Raw genomic sequence first — 7,071 nt, 5'->3', positions numbered from 1 at the left:
CACAAGTGAATAACAGAGATAGGAACTAGGGAAGGATGGGGAAGGAGCTTGCAATGGAGCCAGTGAATTTTGTGGTGAATTGTTTCAAGGGTCTCAAAAAATCTGTTCAGGAATAACAAATAAGTGGATGAATGAATCTACAGATGCAACTAAGATACAGTATCCCTTAAGATCTTTATAAAAGAGTTTTGGTTTGGTTTTTTATACAGTGATCCCATGTTTTTAATTAACAAAATCAGGTCACAGTACCTTGGTATGGCTGGTGTCAAATTGACCCCTTTCAAAGAGGGAGGAGTTTTTATGACAGGAATTTTATTATTCCACACCAGGCATAAAGTTTTAAGTTAATTCTCATCTTAGAAAGCTTTCCTTAGATTCAGAGAAAGTTGTTTAATACCAAATTCCAAAAAAATTATCATCAGTTTTGTATTCATTACTTCCATAGCATCTGAAAAGAAATTGTTTGAACTAGAAATGTTAGGAGCCTTTTTTAAAATAACTATTAACAATGCCATGATAAATAAAGGGGGATACTGTGTCCGTATCAAAACAAAAGCTTTAACATCAAGAGCATGAATAAACTTACTTTAGCATCCTAAAACAAGACATGTCATGCAGTAGAAAAAAAAGCAGATAACAGTTAAGGCAGCCAACAAATTATTTTTCAACTGCTTTGCAAATATTTATTAGAAAAATAGTGTTTATAAAACACAAAATTAAACACTTCAAACCTTGCAAATAACATCAGAATATTGTCTCTATCAGCCTTGACTATGTGGCACAAAATGATCAAGTTCACTATGATCATTCAGCTCATGTATAAGGTGATTCAGCATTGAAGGAACAAGCTATGATACTTTAAGTCAACTTCATCAGAAATCAGTCAGAGCTTGGAACAGGCATATTGAAATGGCTTCTAAAATCCAGCAGGAAATAAAAAAATTGCAATAAAAAGGCAAGTTAAATCTGAAAACAAGATACTTGGTATATTAAAGATGTAGTGCTGGCTTGTTTTTTTTCCCTCACACATGCAATATTTAAATATTCTTGGAACTGCAGTGACCTAGACAAAGCCAGAGAGGATGTCAGGATTAAAGATTTACATGTGTATTTTAACAAAACCCCAAAAGGAGGCACTGACTGAAGAAATGGCTGTGTAGCATTTCTAACATAACTTTTGGTATTATATTCCCAGATTACTTTGTTGCATTCACTCTGGAAGACACACACCTCCCCTATCCACCAAGGTAAGGCATTTTACTCAAGAAATCCTATAGTGTTAACTATGACAACAGAACTGAAGAGCATTCTACAAGAATACAACTTCTCAAGCATTTCAAGGTCCCCAAAATATTTGAAATAAATTCACTTTTTAATTTTAAATTGATTAGACAGTAGTGGGCACTTACGAGTTACACAGGAGTGCAACACAACATTTACAGTTACCTGAAAACAAGTTCTTCATAGCTGTGAGAACATGCAGAGCAGCGCTGCCACTGTTTTTAGAGCAGTTTAGTGTTGTTGTTTTCACTGCCATTTCAAAGTCTGAGATGATTTTCAGCAGGCATAAACTTAAACACTGCATTTCTTCACATAAATCAAGGTCACTAGCTAACCATTAAAAGCAACCTATTTCAAGGACATTAGCTACTGGTCCACAGATACATCACCCATAGAACTCAGATTTTTTTTAATGTTTTTTATTACTAAAGCAGTAATCTTGAAACAGATGTGCCTTCCTCATCAACAATATAATTTCAAGGAACACCTAAAGGCTAATGTCTTTTGCTAGAAGAATAAATTCATTAATTATTACCTTTAAGAAACAAATAGAATGAATTATGTTTTGTTCACATTATTTGTTTTACTAAGTGTCAAACATCTTATCCAATTCTTAGGTAAAATATTCTGCAGTGTTATATACTACCTGCAGCTCAGAATCACCCAAGGCAAACAACAAATTTGAAATATCAGAACACAGATGAGGAAAAAAGTCATTCACATGAGACAAAAGTGCATGCAATACTTTATTTCAAACATGCCAGAAAAGCTAATTCATTACCTAGTCATTTAGAAGCAAGCAGCTGTATACAGATAACAAGAAAAACAGCATCTCATTACAGCTCAATGCACAGCATTTTAAGCCAACAGGCATGAAATAATGCAGGCTAAAGCAGCATTAACCAGACATCCAAACACATTGTTAATGGCTTACAGAAAAAAGGCAAACTTGGAAATGGAAAACCACTCCTATGGTCTTGTTTTCTAAGATTTCAGAATGCTGCAAATCCAATCCAAATCTTTTGTCTAATCCCCTAAATCTCCCAATTTTTTTGTCAGTTTAACATTTGGAAGGTAGTGCATTACCACATATAGTACAGGGAACTAGCTTGTTTGTGTTTCATTTTAGTAACTGCCTCCTTGATAATTCATGGAAACAACTTTCAGAATCAGGCCTGGTTTTAGGTTACAAACAGGATGCATTACATGGCCTCTCACTGCCCACTTTTCAACTGAATGCATTTATATTCCCCTGCGTGGCAGTTCTCCCATACACAAGGCAGCCTGCATTTAAAACTGGAAATGCCAATTTAAGAAGGCATATTGCAAGTATACTGTTAATGGACTTGGATCTTTCCAACCCTAATCATTAATGGCTGGACTCAATAGGCTAAGAGGTCTTTTCCAACCCTAATGTTTCTATGTTTCCATTATTCATTTGTCAAGCAATGGTACTGTACTCTCTTTCAGAGGCAGTAACTTAAATTACTCACAAGAGCATTCTGCACACTTAAATACTAATGTTTTAATTTCAAATTTACCCATTATTCTCTTTGACCTAATCAGTTATGGCCCTCTCCTTTTTGTTAGGTCAGTCACACTATTGTGCCAGTCTTCACAAAGGGATAGCGTTATTTGCATCTTTAATTAAGATGCATGGTCTACACAGAATTTAATTCAGCATCATTTAATACTTGTGTGTATACACATTTCACATGATACTTCTCCTTCACTACTTTCTCTTTAAGTCTTAAATTAAGAGTATGTTTAAATACCACCACCACCTATTTAAAAGATAAATGTGGGTTGAGTAAAGTTACAATATAGGTATTGCAGTATATAGATGTTTAGCTCAGAAAATGCTACAGAACTCTTAAGCATAAGACTTCAAGCTTACACACAATAAAAAAGTTAAACCATATGGCAACACGCACAAGTTTTGTTGAAACGAGACATGTGAAGAGACAACACTGTAAAACAGAGGGGGAAGAGGAAAGTACAACAGCAGAGAATGGTTGTGGCATTCTATTAGATTCAGGATGACTGGATTCAGCAAGCTGATGATAATGTTCTGTCATGAGTAAGTCACAGGTCTATCTCCTCTGAAATTCTGCATGCATGATGAATGAAGCCATTTAGTACACTGGTACATTAAAGTATTCATGACGTGGCTACAAAAGAAATGTACATATTCTTATACATAATAGAAAGGTGGACAGATATGCAAGAAAACAAAAGTATTACCTTGCTATTGTATCTCTGACATTAAAAGGACATTTGATACAGAAATAAAATATTGTATTTTTGACTACTCTAGATGTCCAGGGGGTGAGGGTAGTGGGCAGAATCATTGTTTTACCCCCCCCATACTTGCATGCTGTGTCCAACAACAGACAGAGGAACTTCATATCATAAATACTTTATTACATAAGCTCAGAGTTTCTTCTTAGCCAAAAAAAGTTTGAAGCTCCAGAGATGGGCCACCCCATCCATTACTTGTCTCTGCATCAGGCATTGACTGCTGGCTTCTGTCAGAGACAGGCACTGAGCTACGTGCCATCTGACATCACCCACCACATCTGCTCTAATAAAACACACATTTAGAGGTACCAGGCCTCCAGAACATGGCTCTGAACACACCATGCCAGGGGAGTGCAGCGGTGGTGTTACTGGTGACAAAAATTCCTTTTTTGAAATTCAGAGAGTCTGTTTAGAAAAATGGAGGCCTCTGATACACCTCTCAAAGCAAGCAAAGTTTTCTTTGCTTTTGGATTATGCTGCTGAACTCAACACACTCTTGTATGAATGGCATGAACATTAGTATTCAATTTGCTGAAAGATGAGCTAGAAAGAAAGCAACACTCAATAATGGAGTAACAGTAATTAAGGAGCATCAGCCCCATATATGCAGAATTAACTTTTCCTGGGATGAAAACACACAAAACTCAACTCCCTGCATGTCAGTTTCCATCTTTCATCCTGTACCAATTACAATCTTCAATCTATTTTAGTATCCCACTTCCCAGAATGACAGAAGTTTTAAAACAGAACTGAGTTCCCATGGACTTCTAAAACTGTCTACTCTGTGCCATCTCACTTTATTTGCATGTCCAAGCTTGCATGTTTTAAAAATCTGTTCTCAAATCACAAAAAAAGCACAACAAAAATATCCCAAAAGCTGCACAGTTTTTTATACTGTTTCTCAGTATCAGTAATCCAAAGATCATGTCACAGTAGTTTAAATTACCCTGACCAAGCTAACTACAAATCCAGTAGTTCACAAAATAATAGCACCTATATAACTCTGTGACAGTTACCAGTAAGTTATATGATGCATGCTATAGTTTTTAGATTGAAAAGAATTTGGTATATAATAAAAAATTACAAATGTAAATTTCAACACTTAACACCTCTCGCGTGGCCGAAGTAGAAATCATCAGTCTACATTAAAAACAAAATGCTGAGGCATTATCCTAACTGGCAAAGGCATTGCATGGTAATAGTGTATGTTATTAGGGAGTAGAGAGTTTTGACTAAAAAGAATGAAGTACTGAACTTAGAATTCCCACAGACAAATATTCCCAGAAAGGTCCCTAGGGAAAACTTCTACTTTACTTACACTGGTGACTGTTCATGAGAAGACAACTGAAGAACAGGCAGACTGTAATAATCTAAAATGCCCAATTTTTATCTGGGTTATATATGCATACACATGATCCCCCTCTTCCTTGAAAAAAGCTCATCTGTTCCAGTGTTTACCACTGGAAATGTGGAGCCATCAAAGTTGGAGTCTTCACTGAAATGTCTGTCAAATCTCCTAATAGATTTCTCCTTAACTTTACATTAGCTCTCTAGACAAAAGAACAAGAGCAGCTCATTCTCTTTCTTATGAAGCTGACTGCAACCCACTGTTGCATTGAAGGATTTTGTGTGTACACATTCTTAGGCATCCTCTTTGGCCTGGAAACACTGACCATGCCCCATTTTACATATCTGTAAACATCAACAAATAAGACCATGGAAGTGCTCACTTCATGTGAGCAAGTCCTTTCCCAATTTGCACAGACCCATAGTCTGGGTTATTTCCCACCCTGACTGTATTTTCAATGGTTTATACCTCGAGGAATTCGCTTTGATGTTAAAATCACGGTACACAAAATTAGATTATTGACTCACATTACTATTGTGAGATCAGTGCCTCATCTTCACAGAAACTCATGGTTTACGGATAAGGCAAGACAGATGGTCAGACAACAATAGGAAGAATGTGCTTATTTCACTTCTTTTTAGTTAACAGAATGTGTAAACATCACCTGCAACTGGACTAGCAATAAAGTGACCTTGTAGAAGTGAACCTGAAGGATTCAATGGAAGACAACAGTAATGGAGATACAAAGTGGTAACACAGCAATACTGAGAAGGAGAACTGGTGTTCCAGTGAGGCCTCTGTACCCACCAAGGACACCCAGGACCATCCCACACAGGGGCCTGGCACTGTGGGCAGCCTGACAAGCAACCAAAAGCAAAATAAAGTTTTGACAAATTGTTTGCCATCACAGAACTACAGCACCTCACAAGTTTCAACTCTGACTGACCTTTTTTTGTGCCTCCCCACTACACTGTCTCCAGAGCAGTTGGCCTGCTGGTCTGAACACCAGAAAAGACAACACGGGGAAGGGACAGTTGTCAAATTCCACAACCATATCTACACTACCTTTTCCTTTGGTGGGAATGTGCAGACCTCAAGGACATGCTTCACAGGCTCAGATGTTGTTTAAGATAACAATTTAGATCTAATATAAACTTATTGTTGTAAGTTTATAACTTAGTTGATCTAGAAGCTAGGGAAGAGACAATGGTATCCTTACAGTACAATGTAAGGGCAACTAACATGAAATACACCTCTGAAAAATCATCACGTAAAACTTTGGCTGTAAACCATTTATCTGACTTTAACACAAAGGTCTTAGATCCTAGTACTGCCAGAAAAGTAATAGCTCTACAACACAATCTGCACATTGTGGAATTGCAGTATTTTAAAAGTTACTAGAATTAATCTTCTTCAAAATGACATCTGTGTTGACAACTCATTTTAAAAAGCTAATAATACACTCTGAAATTGTCAGCCTGAGTCATTGGAAATTTTTTAATTTAGAAAAATGGTAGAGTTGATCTGAGCAAACAGAACTATTTAGCCAGTCCAACCCAACTGACATTTTCTCAGCCAACTCTGTCATGACCCAAACTAATTAAAAATCATAGCTAAAATAAAATTAGAAGGGACTTAATTTGATCCAGTCCCCCCAACAGTATACCTATAACTTTCCTGAGAGATATTTCATCTATTAAAGGTATCCAGTGATGCCTTTTTATTGCACCTCAGGCAACCTACTTAAATGCTAAATTATCATCTCCACTGGAAAATTTGCCTAACATCTACCTTGAATTATTTACTTGCAGCAATTTAAGGTATTTTAAGTCTGTAGTGGACAAAAAAACTGTGCTATTTCCTCAGGCAAGAGAGAGAAAAGAAATTCTTTATGTCTATACCAAACTGTCTCAAGTTCAGCGTGTTGCAGGGCTGCCATTTTACTGATGACATCTCATGGCAGCGACACAGATTTCATCAACACTTTGCTCAACTTCTTTTCCCGGGAAAGTTTGCTTAGGTTATTATTTTAACTTCTTTCCCATCAAAAGCACAAAGTCTGTGAAGGCAAGCCATGTTAAACTGCACACAAAAATTACAACTGCTACTGTTTGATAAAGACTTGGCTTTCTTCCTCATTT

General features: G+C 36.6%; 1 protein-coding gene across 4 annotated transcripts in view; it reads right to left on the bottom strand.

The window, feature by feature from the left end:
* AP1S2 (adaptor related protein complex 1 subunit sigma 2) overlaps positions 1–7,071 on the bottom strand; it is a 35,016-nt gene that overhangs the window by 6,195 nt on the left and 21,750 nt on the right. For 2 of the 4 annotated variants that reach the window (XR_012578913.1, XR_012578914.1), the window contains one exon: positions 587–3,452. The exons of the other annotated variants lie outside the window; for them this stretch is intronic. The gene's annotated coding sequence lies outside the window, so the exon portion shown is untranslated. The remainder of the gene's footprint in view (positions 1–586; positions 3,453–7,071) is intronic. 4 annotated transcript variants of the gene reach the window in all.

This window comes from Zonotrichia albicollis, chromosome 2, assembly GCF_047830755.1.
Source record: "Zonotrichia albicollis isolate bZonAlb1 chromosome 2, bZonAlb1.hap1, whole genome shotgun sequence".
Taxonomy (NCBI): domain Eukaryota; kingdom Metazoa; phylum Chordata; class Aves; order Passeriformes; family Passerellidae; genus Zonotrichia; species Zonotrichia albicollis.
This window is presented reverse-complemented; position numbering and strand designations above follow the sequence as displayed.